The sequence below is a fragment of the Mus caroli genome, unplaced genomic scaffold, assembly GCF_978045245.1.
Source record: "Mus caroli unplaced genomic scaffold, Mus_caroli_1 scaffold_7, whole genome shotgun sequence".
Lineage (NCBI taxonomy): Eukaryota > Metazoa > Chordata > Mammalia > Rodentia > Muridae > Mus > Mus caroli.
Window position 1 is genome coordinate 5,159,138 of NW_028227262.1, and position 20,405 is coordinate 5,179,542.

The following is a 20,405-nucleotide window of genomic DNA, read 5'->3' on the forward strand; positions in this document are numbered from 1 at the left end:
GGCTTACATGGGGCATCTCACAGCTGCCTGGACCAACAGCTTCGGGGGAACGGACGCCCTCTCCTGGCCTCCACAGATACCTGCAGACACAAGCATGCCCGAACTAAAAATAAAATATACCTTTTTATATGATGGCCTAGAGACAAAAAGCTGAGAAACTAATAGTTTTGCCAAGAGACAGTCAAAAGAAGTTTGCATGTTTTCCCAGATGAATGTACTCATTCATTTTATATAATTGTTGAGGTCCAACTTTAAATCGAGCTTTATATGAGCAGAACCACAAAGCAAGCTAGTTTTAGAGGTGGAAAGTTTTGGATAAGAAGTCGCAGAAAGTGGGGAACAGCTATTAAGGAGGTGGGAATGGGGAAGGGAGGCCTTCAGTTTGCACTTTTTAAATTTTAATATGACCATCTCACATTCATTTAAAAACATTATGTCATGTAATATCTTAGCAAATACCAGGCAGCAGCATCGCTGCAGCTGCCGGTGGGCTCCACAGGAACGAAGGTGGGTTGTGCTGTCAGGCGTCCCAGGATTGTTGGAGAGCTCTGCCCTGCTACCTCTAACTACAGGCACCCAAAGTCAGCTCGGTGCCCTCACCTCTTCAATGTTTTCTGTAATGTCGACTGCATACAGTGCTTTTGACAAGCAAAGATTCACTGCTGAAAAATTGTCAACATGTAGTAAGACACAGCTGGAGCTCTAGAACGCCCTTGACGACGGTCTAGGGCTTAGGTCTACATGGGCTGAATGGGTGCAGGTGTGTATGCTGTGCTAGGAGAATGGGTTATCCGAGCATGGGATGCCCGGCCAGGATGTTTTAAAATGTATGCCGTATTTAAATAGCACATGGTTTATATATGAGATCTGTGACCTCACTGAATAGTCTTTTATTACTAGGAAAATGACATGAGTGTTGAGAGTATAGATTAGCATAAGGAAATTCCAGAGTTAATATTGTAGTATGTTATCTTATCACCCCCTCCCCCTCAAACTTGTGAAATTTCAACCAAACTCATTCTAGTTTGATGCTATCTGTAATTGAGCACTCCTGTTTCTTTGCTAACATACTTTTTTTTGGGGGGGTTGGGGGTGTGTGTTTGGGTTTTTTGAGACAGAGTTTCTCTGTTTAGCCCTGGCTGTCCTGGAACTCACTTTGTAGACCAGGCTGGCCTCAAACTCAGAAATCTGCCTGCCTCTTCCTCCCAAGTGCTGGGATTAAAGGCGTGCGCCACCACATAATATAGTCTTATCATTCCTGGGAAACACAAGCATGTGCCTTGTGCCATAAGATCATTTGGAGAGCTACCTGAGGCCTCACGAGAAGGAAAAATTGCACAGGGGAGAAATTTTCTGTGTGCAGAGTTTAATCCAGGAACAGTTGTACACATCTCCTCAGAATTGTTTTTCTTTCTCTTTTAGGTGTGTTTTTAGCTATACTGAGATATGTTGCATTTTTATGAAAAAATAGAAACATTTTGTCAATTCATATGAAAAAGGTGGAGGTTTTGATATGGCTTTTAAGTTGAATCTACAGATGAATTTGTGGAAATTTTCATGTTAAGACTTGTTGACTTATGCATGTGTAAGAGATGTCTTTCCAGCCTCTCAGTTTGTTTAATATAAATATAAAATGTTTTTAGTTTGTAACATACAAATATTCCCCTATTATTACATTTATACCCATCATGTTCTCTCCCCTACTCTTACACATGGAATTATTTTCTTGATTTTTATTTTCAGAATTATTCAGAGCTAGTATATGAATACATGTTGCACAAGGTCAAGCACCCTCACCTTCACAGACATCAGCCACTTGGTCTTGTGGTCGCTTAGGGACAAGATTTTCTAAATAAAACATTGTTTACAAGAAGGAGGACAGTTTAAAGTCTTCTTTCCCACTGTGAGGCTTCCCTCTAACCCTGACAAATGATGGTATGAGCAGATTTGTCTCATTCACAATCTTAGGGGAGACGCATGGTTCACTGTTAATGTTGTGGATATGTGTGTGTGTGTGTGTGTGTGTGTGTGTGTGTGTGTGTGTATGCATACATGTATGTATATATGTATGTATGTACGTATTCCTTTTTTAGCACATTAACAAAGGTACTTCTTTGGTGTCTGGGCTGAGTGTTTTTTGTCCAAAAAGGGTGGTGGATCTTGTCAAGTGCTTTTCACGCTCAGGATAATTGTACAATAATGTTGTTTATTTTATTGGAATGTTTCCTCTTTCATTATTTGATGTTTAGACATCAGGATAAGTTTTCTCCCTGGAGTCACTGTCCCAGGATTATGATATATAATTGCTCTTAGAAGTCAATGTACTTGAAATAATTTTAGAAATTTAGAAATCCTTTAAAAACCACTTATGTCTTTTAAAATATAAAGATTAGCAAAATCAATTATCAAAGGCATAAGTGATCTACCTTATCACTTTATACCTGAGCTTGATACATTAGGAGCAATATTCTAGCACTGACCAAAAGTATCATTTTAAATATTATTTCTTAAAATTTCTTCCCAGCACTTGGGAGGCCAAGGCAGGCAGGTGTCTGAGTTCAAGGCCAGCCTGATCTACAGAGTGAGTTCCAGGACAGCCAAGGCTACACAGGGAAACCCTGTCTCAAAATAATTTAAAAACATTTTTCTTTAAAATTTCTGAGCATGTAATCTTCCTGGTAAGATAGAATCTTCCTATGGAAAAACTGTGTGTAATTTTAACATATTTAATTTAATAAATCTATTACATGATTTCAAATACTACCAAAAATGCTTAAACACCTTGAATTCACAGAGAAGTTGGTCACAGGATGGGGTGGGGTATGCTTAAAACACACGGGGGAACTTATGACCTTTTCACTACAGTGAGACACCATGGTAATTATCTCTCTTGATAATAATGACACCATGGTAATATTTTCACCAAAAAATATTTTGCATTTTTAGCTTCATGATAGCTTTAGAAGACTTGCAGGGATGGGTAATGTGACTAAATGTGAATTGGATGTTTCTACTTTTCTTAAGCTCTTTCTCACTTTTTAGCCTAGAAATTCTTTCTTTCTAATACTGTCCTAAAATGGCCAGAGCTGAGCTGTGTCATGTGCTAGTGAACACCACTTACTAAATGTGAGTACTTACCAGGATGGGAGCCCACAAGATGCACATACATGGATGCATGTATGTGCATATACACACATGCCCATGTGGCTCAATTGATACTGTAAAACTATTTAAGGTGACTTAACTGTCATATTTCTAAGATAAGTAATTCCCATTTTACACGTCAAGTATTGCTATCTTTTGAAATGTCATCTGCAAAGGGTTCCTTATTTATTTCTTATGGATTATCCACTTGCTAGTTACTAAATGGCACAGTTCAATGATTCCAGCATTGGCTATCAATCGAGTCTAGGGAAAAAAAGAGTATTAAAGTTAAATTTCTGAAAATGTATTCTAAAACTCGACCATAGAGCTGTGGCTTGTCTGACGTCATACTGTTGGATGTTTTGGACCCGAGTATTTGAAACTGCTCTCAGGTTAATCCACAGTTGCCGTTTCTTTTCTATTTTTCAGTGTTATCAGAACAGAGAGTGTCGAGGACATCCGGAAGTAGGAGCGACTGACCCCGAGGCTCACCAGGTGAGGTCTGGCTTTACCATTATTGATCGTTATTTTCTGTCAGCCGTACAGCTCTCAAATGTCTTGACACTTGTTTCTTGTGAGTACCAAGTGGGTGTTCTTTCACATTTTCTGACCATAGCCAACTCTCATGTGTCCGAAGCCCGGCTTTTGGTTAACTGATTCGTAGGGCTTGAATGTGAAAAAATAATTTAAAGAAACTTCAATGAGTGGAATGAATTTCGAAACCTAGTAAGATGCGTAGATCGTCTGATTATGACTGTTCTTTTTATTGACATATCTTAAAGTGAAGATTTCTTGATGAGTTTCCCGGAATTCAACCCTTAAAATACATGGAACCGTTAAATTACGTCATTGTAGCGTAGCGGCAAAAGTCCAGCGCTAGGGGCGCCAGCCTTGTCTCCTCTGCAGCACAGGCTCTATTGAGGTCTACCAGAAGGCTCTGGATGTGCTAGAGTTAACCCTTTAAATACTTTCCATACAGAGAGGAGGATGTGGATAGTCAGAGTCTGCTGGGAACAAGTTCCTGTGGGTACTCGCCTGTTGGTCAGTCTTATTGAAAGGAAGCTTGCTGGAGACGGCCCGAGGCATGATGGGAGGGAGGCTGATGACCTGTTCCTCTTCAGTTCTTTCAGTTTTCTTAAACAGTGATGTCAACCCTGGCTGCTGCTGTCACATAGCTACCCAGTAGACTCCCTCTCTCTGGCTTCCTATAGTCTGATTCCCCCTAGGGAGTTTCAGCAACTGGGCCCACCCATCTCTCTTCTTCACAGTGCCTTACTGGAGGGTCTTCAGCATCTGTCACTTGATGTGGCCAATGCTTTCGTGATCTGTCTGACCACACCACTTCAGGGAAAGTGGATACTCGTGTATGTTCTGAGCTTCTGGTTCTATATGGGTACTTAGTGGGTTTTGTTATTTTCAAGTGCTGGCTATAGATATTAGGCAGTTTTGATTGGCCCATGCCTTGAAAGAATATCACCTTTTAGTTAAAAAGTAACTTGAGGGACATCTTGATGTCTATATGCTAAATAATGTTCTTGCCTAGATTAAATATGAGTTCCACAAAATGCTATGTCTAAATGATATATCCATTGGGTTTATGGGTGGATCCGGACCCAGTGTGACCGGGTTGAGAACCACATTTGCATGACCTTTCTTCATAAGAAGTGTTCTGTTGACAAACCTTTCCCAGTTTTCCGTTTACAAATACCACCAAGAAAACCAACCAAATAGGAGCTAAAAGTGGCAACTGTTCTTGGTATCCAGGTATTATATAAATCAAAGCTTGTAGAATTTTCCACCCATAACTCTTTTCCTCCTGAGATATTTGTATGAAATTTCAGGTACATAGGTATATAAATCAAGCATCTGCTGATAATAAATTATAATGAAATTTATTTTAGGCCATCTCTTTAGTAGGCATACAACTTTGCCATTCATTAGAGCTGAAAGCAAAACTGCACACCAGGGGACAGGCATGCTTATTTATTTCTTACTTAATGAATTAAATCCTGGTTGAACATTTGATACTATAGGACATCTTCAGTGGTTTTCAGAGTTGAACAATAGTTTGGTTTTATAATGGACCATTCTGAAACTGTCACCTTATATAAATATGTATTTAAAAAGTATATTTAGGGCTATTCCAGAAATTCATGGAAATTAAAAAAAACCCATTGTGCAGTACAAAGATACACTAGTTTGATTCTTACTTGTGATGATGGTTGGAAAATACTGAATTTTTTTTTTCTGTAATCAACACTTTGTTTATGTAGGAGCGGAAAACTTGGTATACATAGCTAAAACATTGCAATCCACAGCATCTAGTAGCCTGAGCTGCTGTGGGCAGCATTGCTTGTGGTGATGGCACGCAGTGCTCAGTGTGTTCAGAACCCAAGCTGCAGCCTTGTAAGTGCGCCTAGGAACAGCGCAGGTGCCTTCTGTGCTTGCCTGTAATGGATGCTTTGACTCATAAGGCCTGAGACCTTCCACTGTAACCAAATCTTCCCACCTTACACAGTTGTTCAGATTTTCTTGTTTGAAGCAAACTAAGGAAGGAGGAAGAAAGCATGGCATCTTTAAAGGTGGAAAGAGCCTCAGTGAAGCCGCTCACTTGACAGTTCTAAACTATCAGATTGACAGGGCCAAGTGTCTGTGCCTTACCTCGATGCAGGTTGCCATGTCATCCTTCCAAGCTACGGAACACAAACCGAGCTGCAACCAAGCTCTGTGCCCCGAGTGTCACGCATGGCACCATCCCGGCTTATAGTTTTATACAGAATGTAGCAAGTGCATCTCACCTCAGATTGTGCTGATATTTGAAGAAACCAAGAGCTTTTGTTTGGGGACATCATATTTTCTCAAGGTTTGGTTCGTTAGAGAAGTTTTAGATAAAAACATGATTTTCTATCCGTTAATTTTAAGAAAAAGCTATTTTACAGAAATACAAGTGAAAAGTTAATATGTAGTAAATATATAAAATAATACACATTAAAAATATAAATAATATATTAAATATATAAAATAATATATTGAAATATAATACGTTATTTTTATTATTTATGTATCTTATGTATCATCTATGTATCTGTGTATGTTTGTATATGTGTATATGTGGGTATGTGTGTGTAAATGTGTATATGTATGTGTGTGTGTATATGTGTATATATGTATATATGTGTGTACACACATATATATGGGATGAATACTAAGTAGGAAAATAAAACAGGAACAAAATGAAGGAAGATTACACTGCCTAGGGTAATCCTCTGTGATTTAAAACAAACAGAGTATACCCAGAGAGGAGAGAAGGTATCAGGCCCACAGGGAAGCTGCACCTTACTAGGAAGAGGTGGCTCTGTGCTTGGGGTGATGGTGTAGAGTTGAGGACAGGGCAGGAAAGTGCAGGACTGGCCTGGACAGTGACATGTCCTCACACAGCTAGCAGCATGCGGGGACTGTGACTCTCACCAAGTATGGACTCTCATGTAGGACTAAAGAGACTTCAGTGGACAAGAACTCTCTTATGCTGCACACAGTTAGCACATGCACCAGGCAGTATGCATCACTTTAAAATGTTCTTATCAATAGTGTATAAATAGTGTGAAAACAGACTCAGGCTAGTGCTGATAAGGGTGACATTGTCTTGTCAGAGCTGTGAGTATGAGCTTCATTTCGGTGTCTTTAATGCAGAGAATTCTTTGGAGTTTGAGCGACAATATTTTTTCTATATATGACTTGTTTTATAAAAGAAACTTTAGCTATGATAGATAATGTTTAAAACTGTGAGCATCGGATTAATTGCTGTGCACATCTGAAATTTACATTTGCTTACCATTTATAGTGTCAGTTCAAGCTGAGGAGTTTTGTGGAAACTCATAAAAGCTTTTGAACTTTGTATTTTATTTGAAAAGGGGGGGTCTGTTTGAAAATTAGCATGATGGTTTCATTATAATTGACATGTGATCTATATGACTTTATGAAAAGGAAAAATGGGGCAGTTTTATTTTTTTTAAGTAAGTACATAGTTTAGCAGGAATTAGAAAGCATGAGTTGTGGAAACCACCCTGAAGTTTACCAGCTGGGTAGTAGAGGTCGCTAATCTGTATTTACCAGCAGATGATCAAACATGCCAAACGCGCAGGGCTGGTTTTGTCTCTATAATTTCTTTTGCTTTTGTTAAGCTATTGTGTCCACAGTGAGAAACAGACATTGCGTGAAGGAATCGCCTTTCTTAGTCACAACTGTTGATTTGGCAAATGAGGAACAAAGGCTATTATTTCAGGTAAATAACAGAGGAAAATATCCATGCATGCTTTCAGAAAAATTGTTAGCTTGGAGACAGTGTTATGGAGATTTGGAAAGCAGAGTGACTCCTGTCATTATCTCTCCTCTCCTGCGATGAATCAAGGTGATGAGGAAAGGTAATTGAGCGGTGGGTGTGTCCTCTCTCTGCCATCAGTCCTCAGCCATCAAAAGACTTCAGCAGGGATTTTCCAAAAATTTAAAATCAGTATAGTAAGAAATGATTTCAAATTATAATTATGTAAGTCCTAGATTTCTATTATATATAGAGAGTTATAAATATAAAATTTCCTCACATAGTGAAATATCCTTAAAAATGATTACAGATTATAAATAAATTATATAAGTCTTAGATTTTTGATTACATAGATATAAGCATAAATATTTTTCTCACATACTGAAATACATGTGTACATACATATGACTATTTAGTTTTATTTTCTTTCCTCAAAATTCTTAGATCCTCTCATTTTAAAACTTTCTTAGTAGGAAGAGTTAAAATCACTGTTAGGGTTAAACGGAGAAGCGGGTAGGATAGTTAACATTATTCTCTGTGTTGTTCCTGCTGAACACAGTTTCTCAGTTGTGATTGGTCTAGAGAGATTCAAACCTGTCTTGACCAGATATTTAAGAAAGTTGTTGCCGGGCGGTGGTGGCGCACGCCTTTAATCCCAGCACTCGGGAGGCAGAGGCAGGCGGATTTCTGAGTTCGAGGCCAGCCTGGTCTACAAAGTGAGTTCCAGGACAGCCAGGGGTATACAGAGAAACCCTGTCTCGAAAAACCAAAAAAAAAAAAGAAAGTTGTCTGTCCCCTTTCAGTGTCAGTGGCTCAGTCCTGCATCCTCTGGCTACGTGGGTGCTAGATTCTGCCCTTGAAGTCTGTTTTGTTTCTCCCTTTTTGATAGAAGTTACCTCCATTGTTCAAAGACTCAGAACTCCTCATCTCAAATAATTTTATTTTAATCTTGGTTCTTACTTTATACGAGGTCTCTCTAAGGTTTTAGTTTTTAAAGATTTACTTAGATGTATTTTATGTGTGTGTGTGTGTGTGTGTTTCCTGCATGTATGTCTGTGCACTATGTGCATGCAGTGCCTGCGGAGGCCAAGAGAAGGTGCTGGATCCCGACATCTGGAGTTTGAGACAGTTGTGAACCTTCATGCAGGTCTGGGAACGGAACCTGGGTCCTCTCCAGTGTTTGAAACCATTGACCTCTCTCCTTCGTCCTTCTCTGAAGTCTTAACTCATCTTCACTCTCTTTTTCTCAAATGTATCTCTCAGCAGTGCAAAGGTCACCTCCAGCTCACTGTTAACATGCTCCACCCAGAAGGTCCTCTTTGGTCCCCAACTTACTTATATTTAGCTCTTAGAACGAGTCAACGGCATGACCCCAATTCTTTTGCTTCTCACTGAAAACGAGTCTGTCTTTCTAGCATGATTCTCAAAGAGCCTTTAGCAGTAGACTGTGCTGAATAGATTTGCCTTGAAGGGGTAGCACAAGGAAATGATCGTTATACGTGAAATGCGTCATGAACTATATGAGAGAGCCACATCCTCCAGCTGTTCATAGGTAAAAGAGAAGGTTCCCACAGATAACAGTGCATGGCTTTAGAAGGAGGTGCAGTTTTGCTCCTTACAGGTGTTGGATGCTGGGAGGATTGCTGAGTAAACAATTCAGGTTCTGGTGTCTTCTCGTCGTTTGAGTCACTGTGAATGTAGTTCATATACATTTATGATGCATCGTAAATGGAAAGGTGAGCTGCATGCAGTCCTTGGAGAACTCTGATTCTTCATGCTTCTTAGTTAGCTGTGACTTGTGTCAGACTTGGGGTACCGCTGGAAAAGCGTGTAGTGCGGCTGGGCTGTGCGCTGGATGAGGAATCACTCAGTGTGGATGTGAGTGGATGAGTGTGAATGCATGAACTGAGTGTGGATGTGAGGTTGTTCGACATTGGAGGAACTGCTGAGGTGGAAGAGAGAGACTAGAGTACTACGGTACAGTCATAAGGAGGGAAGCAAACAGGTCCGGGTGAAGGTAAGAGCTTCCAGGGAGAGAGAAAAGACACATCTGGAAGTGGGCTCCTTGAGTAGGGTTTGATGAGATTAAAGTTTTCACCGCAGGATAACTGAGCTCAAGCTCACAGACAAGGGAATCAGGAAAAGTAAAGTAGTTGTTTCCTAAGTTAACTTCCTTTGGGAGGAGGGGAGTGAGTTGATCTCGAGTCTTTCTGCATGAGGTGACACTGTGAACTTACTAAGGATACACCTTTTCCCAAAGGTTTTGGGAACCTGCATGGAGATAGAGTATGAAGCTAAAAGAATTTTAAGTTCACAGTGGCAGTTGCCTCCACAGTGGGGGGAAGGCGGTGTGGGCTGAGGGCTGAGGCCTGTGACCCAGCAGAGTTCTGACCTCCATGTGGACATTAAAGGTCACAGGGAACAGTGAAAGACAGAGGAGACTGCCAGGCTTCAACCAGAACTGTCTTTCACCAACTGTGCTCCCAGCACGTGCTCTGGTTTTTCTTTTGTTAATCCATTTATTTATCTTAAAAATCTGCATAGTGCCTGTCCGAGACTTGTACAGGAGTACACGGTTTATCGACTTGCTGGGGTTTAATCATTTCCGAATTGTTAAGTTTTCGGGAGGACTGAGACTCATTTGCTCATTCGTCCATCCACACCCTCCCCCATCCATTCGCTTGCTCCTCAATATTCACACATATGCTCATCCACCGTCCACTCAGCCATTCACCCATTTATATGCAATGAGTACCAACCTAGACCACACTACTAGATACGCTGGTGGTTCCTTAATCATATATCCTAACCACAAATTTCACTGCTTCAACTGGGCATCTTATCTTCACCAGTTGCTGCTTTAAGATTAGCTGCTGCAGAGGAAGGAATCACTGTATCTGCCCCATCCTGAGCATGGCTGGGTTAAACCTGTGAAGCAATAGTACCCAGCATTGCTAATGTTCTTCCTGATGGGGAAGACTCACTCTTGTTAGTTTCTCCCCCTCCCCCCCCCTATATTTTCTGTCAAATTGTGAGCTTGTGAAAGGTTTAAACTATTCTCTTAGTAGTTAAACACAGCGATGTTCTACAGATCTGCCAAACCAAACCAAGATGCCAGGGCACCCTAGAAGTGTTTGGGCAGACATGCAAGTTAGAAGAGTGGGGCCCTGTGCATCCCTGGCTAATGCGTGAGTGCTTGCCTAGGGCATCCCCAGGAACAGGAGCTAACACAGGTGCTCTGCACGGTTGCCTGTGGCTACTCCACCAGGAGAGGTGGGAGGGCTCTTAACACTGCTGTTTTGTGGTGTTAGGAATATCTGGCAGGCAGTGAGCCTGGCTCTATATTTCTCTGGGGAAAATAAAAGCCATGGGGAATCACTGGTGTGACCTTCTGCTGGGTAGCTGGCACACAGGCGCGCCACAGGAAACCTCTCTGTTGTCACTCAGGGAACAGGAGCATGTCAGGTGCTTCTGGATGTTCTCCATTTAAGGTGCAAGTGGAGTATTGAGCAGAAAAGTATGCCTAATTCCCAGTGGTGACGCTTAACACCAACTGATATGTTTATAAATGGGATTTGGGGGTGGGGGGAGGGGAGGAAGGCGTTTCTTTGGTTCTGTGAGCACAATTATAAGCTTCCCTATTTATGTCTGACCCATCGTACTGAAACGCTGTCACTCGCGTCATTAGCAAGCAAAGTGTTGATAACATAGTCAAATGCACAGCAGAGTTCTGGCTCTTAGGTGTCTGGACTAACTCCCAATATTAGGAACAGGAGTCAGACTGCCATCGCTTTTCCCAGGCTAACAGACGCCCCGCCATTAGCAGTCTGAAGGCAGTTTTATTGAAATCCACAGCCCTGCTGAGTTGCTCTCCACAGATAAATAAGGAAGGCAGAAAAGAAGCTTTTGTTTTAAAGTAATTATTTAAGCCACGCATTACAGGTAATTTTCCTTTGCCGGGAAAGCAAATGCTACCAGAGCTGCTGTAGCAAATTGTGACACTGACTCGGATACTGTGATATTGTCGTTTTTAAGAGCTAAAGCGGTGTTTGATTTTACCTTAAGTACAAACAGAGCAAATTGGATCCAGGTATCATGCACATGTGTCTTACAGCTGATATTATGTTTTGGGATAAACAATGTGATGCCCCGCTAGAGAGTTACAGAAATCTAACACACAGTCTATAGAGTTCTGGATGCACAGACTTGACCCCAGACACGGATTAGACTAGGAGGGCAAAGGATGTCTTTTCTTTTCAGACTTTAGAAGAACCCATTACTAGGATGCTTGCGTGTAAACCACAGGGGTTTAATAAAGATGTATGGATGTCAATGAAGCCACAGCTTTGCTGGCCCTGATGGTAAAAATCTCAGAAAACCTTTCGTGATTACTCAGGGTCCATTAAGCCTACCACCTTTTCTTTGCTTCTTGGAGTGACACATTAGCATGCCCGGGCTCCTTACCAGCATCCTTGCTGGTCTTCTGTAGATGATGGAAGGCTTTCCTGCATGGGAGATCCTATAGGTGTCAGGGAGACTTCCCCTGCACTGCTGTATGAAGTGACACCTGTCAGGGTGCCACAGTCCTCTGTTCCAGCCCCACGAAGGCCTGGATCCTTTTGCCACGATCTGCCCACTTATTCAAGGAGTTTGTCTTCCCTGAGTTCACCCCCTGTTCTGGTGAAAAGGATGAATACTTGATGTGTGAATACTTTTAGGGTATCATCTCGTAAGAATGCTCTCTGAGAGTCGGGGGTTATTTTAATAAGCTATTAGCAAAATCTTATCAGGGAAATGTATATGTTGAGTGTAGTGCTGGCAGTTGAGATAAATATATCAATTAATGTACGGTCTCCACTTCAGAGTGGAGAAGGCTGACAGAAGACAGACACTTAAGCAAATAACTCATCCTTGCACGCCACTTCTTGTTTTATGGGGAAAGATCTTAGAGATATAAATGAGGTGCAATTTAATCTTGTCTATAGGGGGGAAATCATCGAAAAGTCTTGCTTTGTGTCGTTCTAAAGAAAAGACTGCTGTGCATCGTATCTCAAGTGGTGTACCACAACTATTACTGGTGTTAAGAGTGATTTCCCCCAGGCCCTTGTACATTGTATTTAAATTTTTCTTAAATGTTATCTCCATGGACAGTAAGAGAAGTTAAGCATTAATTAGCCATTCATATGATACTTTCTGCTGCCTCTGCTAAAATACCTCAGGGGAGAGCAGAACTCATGGATCCTCAGATCGTGCTGAAAGCAATAGGCACAGGAACCTGCACTCGGTGGAGGAACGTTAGTTAGCTAGCAAATCTTCACCCCGTTTGGTCTTCTGACCCATAATTCTCTTCCATATTAAGTGAAAGGAAAATGGATGTGTTTTAGGTTATTTAGTGGGACCAATATCTAAAATGACCTCAGGGTTCTTACATAAGGACTCAGAACACTACAGAATCCTTCCATGGTGGAATCCCATGGACCAGGAGAACAAACAAGGTAGTGGGTAGCAGAGATGAAGAGAGACAGAAAATATAACAAGCAAAGGACACTCTGTTCCCAGGGATTGATGGAGAAGTTGTCAGTGTCACCAAACACATTTTGAATTTTTGAATCTAATGTTAAAAGGGAAATGAATAAGCATGTAGGCTTTGTGCCCTGGACACATAACAGTTGTAGTTTCAATCATTGGTACTGCCCATCAACTGAACAATCCATCAAACCGTATAGTCTAATTCCTGTATCTGCATTTCACAAACTACTGGTCACTGATGCTGCTCTTCACCATAGTGAAATTTAGAGCTTTGGGAAGTGACTTGGAGATGCTGTAGAAATGTGAGTGGACACTGCCTTTTCTCAATGTAAAAAGAAGGGAGGGGCCTTGAAAGAACCCTGTTGAGTTGAATTTTATCCCAACAGGTTGGTAAAAGAATATATATGACAGCTATGAATATCAATAAAGGCATAGAGGTGTATGTGGCTATACTTATAGCCCCAGGTCTATCTGCAGGGACAGCCTGGAAGCAGACATACCTGCCTGAGAGAGGTGAGCATATCTGGTCTCTAGACCTTCACATCATGCTCTGTTCTTGTGATGGTTCATATATGTTCATCCCAGAGAGTGGCACTATTAGAAGGTGTGGCCTTGTTGGAGTAGGTGTGTCACGGCGAGTGTGGGCATTAAGATCCTTAACCTAGCTGCCTGGAAGCCAGTCTTCCACTAGCAGCCTTCAGATGAAGATGTAGAACTCTCAGCTCTGCCTGCACCATGCCTGCCTGGATGCCACCATGTTCCCGCCTTGATATAATGGACTGAACCTCTGAAAGTGTAAGCCAGCCCCAATTAAATGTTGTCCTTATAAGAGTTGCCTTGGTCATGGCGTCAATTCACAGCAGTCAACCCTAAGAGAATTTCTCAAGAGGAGAAACCAAGAATCTTGTGGACACTGATAAGATGATTCGAGGGTTACCTGAGGGATCTGAGCTGAGCATTTGTAATACGGAGCTACCAGAAGCTTAGGAGGGACTGGAGAGAACACAGACGACCTGAAATGGCTTTGACTGTATACCGTGTGGCCTGTGAGCAAGAAAATGGTGGCAGCCATAGGTCTTAAATTTCCATAAAGTTGTTAGTTATTGAATAAGTAAGTGAGGACGGAAAGAAAATCCTTTGAGCAGTGGGGCTTTGCCCAGTGACTGGAGAGATGGTGCCAAGGTCACAACACTTGATGCTTTTGCAGGTGACCCAGGTTCGATTCCCAGCACACACACTGGGCAGCTCATCTCTGATTGCAATTCCAATCCCAGAGGATTTATCACTCCCTTCTGGACTTTATGGGCACTACAAGCATGTGATACAGCACATCAAGACACACAGGGACACACACACAGGGACACACACACACACACAATTTTAAACTAAATAAATAGAAGGAATGATAGAGATAGTAAATATTTGGTAAATATTACAGTAATAATTGTTTCAGCCTGGATCATCAAGCTAGTATGAAATTGATAGGTAAAAAATGGCCAGTGTTATGTTCACACAGTGACAAAATTCTATCTCTCAATACTGTGTATTAATGACGATGAGAGGGTAGTGCTTTTATAGTGGAGAACTTAGCAGGCAGAACCCAAGAAATGATAAATGTTAGTGTCGTGTACTTCTGCAGTGGTCCACGGAGGAGGAAAGTGATTCTGAGATGTTAATAATGTGTGACACATGGCTGGGGCCATGTCTCAGTCAGGAGCATGCCTGCTGTACAAGCTCAAGCGCCTGTATTAGATGCCCCCCAGACACACTTTACAAGCCAGCTGTGGGGGCATGTGCTTGTGAAAGTTGCAGATCAGCAAGACTCACTGGTAGGCCAGCCTGGCCTAACAGGCAAGTTTTAGGGCAGTTTTAGGGCAGTAGCAGACCCTGTTTCAAAGATCCAAGGTGCAAGGTGCATGGCTTTGTTGACCTCAAGCTTCAACATACATACACATGTGTGTTGTGTACATTCCCCCCTCTCCTCTCCTCTCCTCTCCTCTCCTCTCCTCTCCTCTCCTCTCCTCTCCTCTCCTCTCCTCTCCTCTCCTCTCCTCTCCTCTCCTCTCCTCTCCTCTCCTCTCCTCTCCCTCTTCTCCCCCTCTCATATATAATTATAATATATTATATGTAAAGTTTTTCATGAAGAAATATGAGACAATTAGAATTGATTGAAATGCGTTAATTAATCAAACACTGTCTTAATAATGTCACAACAGCCTGAGACCAAGGACCTGTCCCAGATGGAAAGAAATCAACAGGTCTAAATAAAGGGCACTAGTGGGCAGCTGTTGAAATCCAAAGGCCCGCAGCTCAGCTAACAGTTATGCAGATGCATTGTCTTATTCTCTGCATCAGCGTTCTGTGAGACACTAATACACTGTGGGGGTGGGGGTGGGGCAACAGTGCTCAGGAGCCATCCATGCGAATTCTGCAATATTTACTCATGTCATAAATTATTTCAAAATTGCACATGAAGTTGAAAAGTACAACGTTGGCATCCATGTCTTGAATAGGACATGTGGACACCTCCTCCATCCTCTGTTAGTGCGGGGAAAATGTTTGCTACAGAGAAGGGAATATCATCAGTGAAGTCTAATAGGAAACGCAAAACTACAACAGACCAGCAAGGACCTCTGGTCCATGCTGCTAAAGGGTTCTTCCTCACAACCTATGAGTTTCAAGGGTATTTTCTGTGGCTTTATTGTAAGTTGCTAATCTTATCTTTAGGTCAGGAATAATGATTAGCAATACAGCTTTTGCTTGTTTGGACAGTGGAGAAGAACATATATGTTGACTGTAGAACCCCAATAATTTTCAGAAGTCTTCATAGGAAGATCAAGGTTTAATGCCAACAAAGAGGTGAGTGTTTTGTGGTAGATGTTAAATCCCATGTTAAAAAATGTTTGATGGAGGCAAAGCAGCACTAACTAGCCCCCAACCATGTGTGAGGAGATCTTTACACTAGCCAGAGCTACCCAGGAAGTGACGTTCCCAGTGCACAGAGCAGCCATGCAGAATCCAGAGTGAGGATGCCAGTGACGTGGGAACAACCCTTATATCAAACCTAATGACAGCCCTGAGGGGCCATGACGAATTAGCAGCAATACTGAGTAGCCTAGAGACTTTGAACCAGTAGCTTGATTTCCAACCATTAATGATGAAAAGTTTCATGTTTGAAGAAGTTGTAAAATGTATGTGGAAAGAGTGTTACTTTGTTATTCCTAAGGGCATTTAAACTGTCCAGTGCTGGCCTCTGATTTCCCAAGCCACACAGCTAGGGAATTATACTGAATAAAGGTGCTCTAGAATTCACGTCTATGTGGACCAGAATACAACTAGACTACCTCATTCTGCAATAGGGGACTGACTAACATGACATGAAATCTGTCAAGATAATTTACATATTCTTTCAATCAGAAAAAAAAGTAATACATTAACTGATTCTATTAGATTTTGAAGGCATCTGCAACTTTTTTTTGGATAACAAAATTAATATTACTACCACAGAAATAATGTGAAGGCTATATACACACATACACATACATATACACATACATATACATATACACACTTCTTCATAGCTGCATTTAATTGAATTTTAATTAAATACAACAGAAGAATAAAGTACAATTCCAAAGATAATTGAAATTCATATATAGATGCTTCATCATAAAGCTTGTTTTGTCCCTTAAAAGGCATCTACAACTTTAAACTGGATAATATGCTAATTTTCTTTCCACCTTAATGTGCAGTGTTGAGTTGTTGGAAACATTTTCACCAGACTTGAGAGTCTTTAACTTTCACAAGTCAGGTCCTCAGAAAAATTCAGCACCAACAACATTTAACAGAAATATTGTAGGCCTTGCTCAGAAGCCCCAAGTTAGTGGAAGAGTCAGACTGGAGTTGCAGCCACTGTCAGCCGGGGAAAGGGTCGTTTCACAGAGCTTCCTGGGAGTCGTCTTTCTTAGAGTTCTGCCGCCATAGTGCAACACTACCCAGAGACCGAGAAGTCAGATCAGCATGTCAGGTATCAAAGGAGGAAGCCATCTCCAAACCTTGAACGGTGATTGACTTCTGAGTCCCTGTTGAGGCATGGGTTAGTGTTTTGAACAGGAGGATTTAAACAAAATGCGGTTCATCACTTGAGAGCCCTAGGGGTATGGAATTAGGGGTAGTAGCAGGTTTCTCTTACCTGTGTTAAATGAAAGAAACTGTTGTGTGTGTGGTGGGCTATGTGTGCATGTATGTATGTGTGTACTCCTCTTTGGGTACGTGTGTGACATGACGCTTTGTGTGCATGTGGGTATACCCATCTTTGTGTACATGTGTGTGCATCTTCTTTGTGTGTATGTATGGATATGTGCACCCCTCTTTGTGTGCATGTACATATTTGTGTGCATGTGGAAGCAGGAGGCTGACCATTGATTTCTATCTTACCTTTTGAGACACAATCTGTCAGTGAACCTGCAGCTCACTGTTCTGGCCAGCAAGTGCCAGGGACCCTCCTGTGTGCTGCCAGTGCTGAGGTGGCAGGTATACCACCACCCCCAGTCTTACATGGGTGTTGGGAATCTGAATTCAGATCCTCAGACTCCCACTACAAGCACTGAGCAATCTCCCTTGTCCCCAATATGGCTTTTTAAAACAAAAGATGTCTGAGGTGAACATCTGAGATGAACATTGGCTGTGCTATTCTAGAGAGTAACAGGGTCAGCCCCCAGAGTCTAAATTCCTGAAGGAACCAGGGTACTGCTAAGATGCTGAAGAAAACCATTTCTGCCCACAGAGATGCTGGAGAAAACCATTTCTGCCCACAGACTCGGGATGGGCGGATACTTTGCTATTAACATGCACTAAGATACAAAATTTCAAAGTTACTCTTGCCTCTCAAGCTTGAAAGAGCTACCGGAAATTGTAGACCTGCAAAGCTGCATCATGGCTTTGTGGACAGGGAACCAACATGCAGAGAGCTTAGATTTTGTACATTTTACAGAGTTAATACATGACAGATCCAGAAAAAAAAATGTGCCCAGATTTCCTGATTCCTGGCCCAGTTTTCATTCCACAATGGCATGGTGCCTCATGACACATCTGAGATTAGAGCAAAGTGATATTTGTTGAAATGCGAGAGAAGTGTTGTTGGTCGTTGGGTGGTGTTTTGAGGGTAAGGAATGAGGTCACTATGCCAGTGTGTTTTGTCATTATAGTTTTTCTTTGGCAGAATAACACTAATAAAGGACTAATTTCCTTTACCTGCCACAAATCAATGCGGTTCTGGATTCTGCTGGGACTTGTGTCTGCTTCACTCTGCATGCAGCCTGGAAGTCACCTGCTTCTTTGAGAATGCATGCACGTATGTCTTTGAGTTCCTGGCACTTGAGATCCACTCCACTAAGTGACTAATCTAAGAAATGGCCTCTCTTGTTAGGTGCGCTGGATGCTGCACGTCTTCTGATTGCTAGGCAGTGGCGGTGCCACTGGCAGGCAGGGATTGAATTGCCATCATTTGGCTTTAACAGGAGATAGAGTCTTGTCTCCAACATAAGCCTGAGCCAAGGTACTGTCTCCTTTCTTCTAATTTTAGTCGGAGTCATTGGCACCGATCATACCTAGACAGGCTAGCGTTATCTCTACCCAGCGCAATCTGCTGGGATGGGCTGGCTTCCAAGTCTTTCAGCTGAACTCCCCCTGATTTTACCAAACAGAGATATGATTGGATATGGAGGGCACAAGCTTTCGCCCCTTCCATTAGAAGTCACCCGTTCAGACACTGAGATTCTAAGTTTAATTGGTTCAATGTATGACTCAGACAGAACCGGCTGTTAGGACTGAAAATTGCGGCACGCTTTAATTGTAGGTCGGGAAGTAATTACTCCGACATTTTGGTGCTGGGACGTTGATATTGATATGTTTAACTGTCAAGGATGGGAGAAAAAAGTGAACTGTGCTGCCTGTTTTCAGCCCTTGCTGATTTTGTTCTGGACTGCTGGAACAGGCCCTGGCAGGGTCGCCAATCACAGGCATTTGTCCTGCAGGTCTCATATGGCCTCACTCACAGTGGCTGTGCTGTGGCTGGTAATTGGCTCTCCCAATAACAGCACTCAGGAACCGTCAGCACTTCAGACCCCTGATAAAGAAGAAACAACCCCTTCTTTCTGGTCTTGCACATCCCACCCCACCCCCACCCCGTGTATCTTTCCCTGTGGCCCTATCTCCCCATTCAGGTCTGCCTGGAGTGGCCTGGACCGTTGCTGTCTTATCGCATACAATAAAGGAAACTAGACAGTATTCTCTTCATGCTGGAAGCCCACAAAACAGGGGGCTTTGTTATTTCCTACCCCACACTTACCCCTTTCCTCTGCAAGAGTTAGGATGAAGGGCCCCTCATATTATCTGTAAGGTCTCTTCTTTCTATTCGGCTTCCTTCATCCTCAATCAAAAGTTACTAAAATGTTCTAGTTTCCTTTCTGTTGTTGCTGTGAAATATCCTGACAAAAGCAGGGTAAGGGAGAGAGAGTTTACTTCAGCTCACAATCCCAGGAGACAGTTCATCACCTCCAGGGGGTCAGTGTGGCAGGCGCTTGAAGCAAAGCAGCTGGACATATCCATGTCAGAGCAGAGAGAATGAATTCAGACATGTCTGTGCTCAGTTCAGTTTCTGAACTTTGGTACAGTTCAGGAACCAAGCCTAGGGAATGGTGCCACCCTCAATGGGCAGATATTTTGATCTTCCACATCAATGAACACAATCAGGGCAATCTACCCTGACTTCAGACACGCTCACAGGGAAACTAGTTGCGAAAATTCTTCCTGAGACTCTCTTCTCGATGACTCTAGATTGTGTCAAGTGGAAAATTAACACTAACAATAACACCAAATATCCAGTATCTTTCCTGATTGCTCAAGAACAGAGGTTTTCTGTGTGTGAAAGCATGAGTTCTTCTCTCTCTACTGGTTCCTGATGTGACCCCAGTTAGGCTTTCATGTAATGAAGAGAAGCACAGACCAGCTTTCTTATATCACCATGCTGGGGACTCAGTGATAAGTAAGGGAGACAGATACCCAACCTCACAGGAATCTTAGAGATTTCCCATGGATTTTACTAGTGCTTTTCATTCTACAAAACACAAATATCTGAGCACTGAGAAACAAAACATTTTCAAATAGAAGTATCCGCATTACAACCAGAAAACATGTTCAGATTTCATGGAAAAGAAAATAAAGATTAGTTTTGGGGCATTATTTGGCTTTCTCTTACTATTACAAATACCCATACACTAACAAGCTTAGGAAGAAGAAAGGTTCATTCTGGTTCAGCATTTCCGAGGTTCTTGTCCATAGTGACAATGGATGGGGATGTGTAGTAGAACCAAGCTGGTCACTTCATAGGCAAGACACAAATGGAAAAGGAGGA

At 42.0% G+C, this 20,405-nt stretch overlaps 1 protein-coding gene across 7 annotated transcripts in view; it reads left to right on the plus strand.

Annotated features, from left to right (window-relative positions):
• The window catches only part of Sox5 (SRY-box transcription factor 5), a 944,504-nt gene that overhangs the window by 345,876 nt on the left and 578,223 nt on the right, over positions 1-20,405 (plus strand). For all 7 annotated transcript variants that reach the window (XM_085839787.1, XM_085839784.1, XM_085839788.1 and 4 more), the window contains exon 4: positions 3,574-3,639. The gene's annotated coding sequence lies outside the window, so the exon portion shown is untranslated. The remainder of the gene's footprint in view (positions 1-3,573; positions 3,640-20,405) is intronic.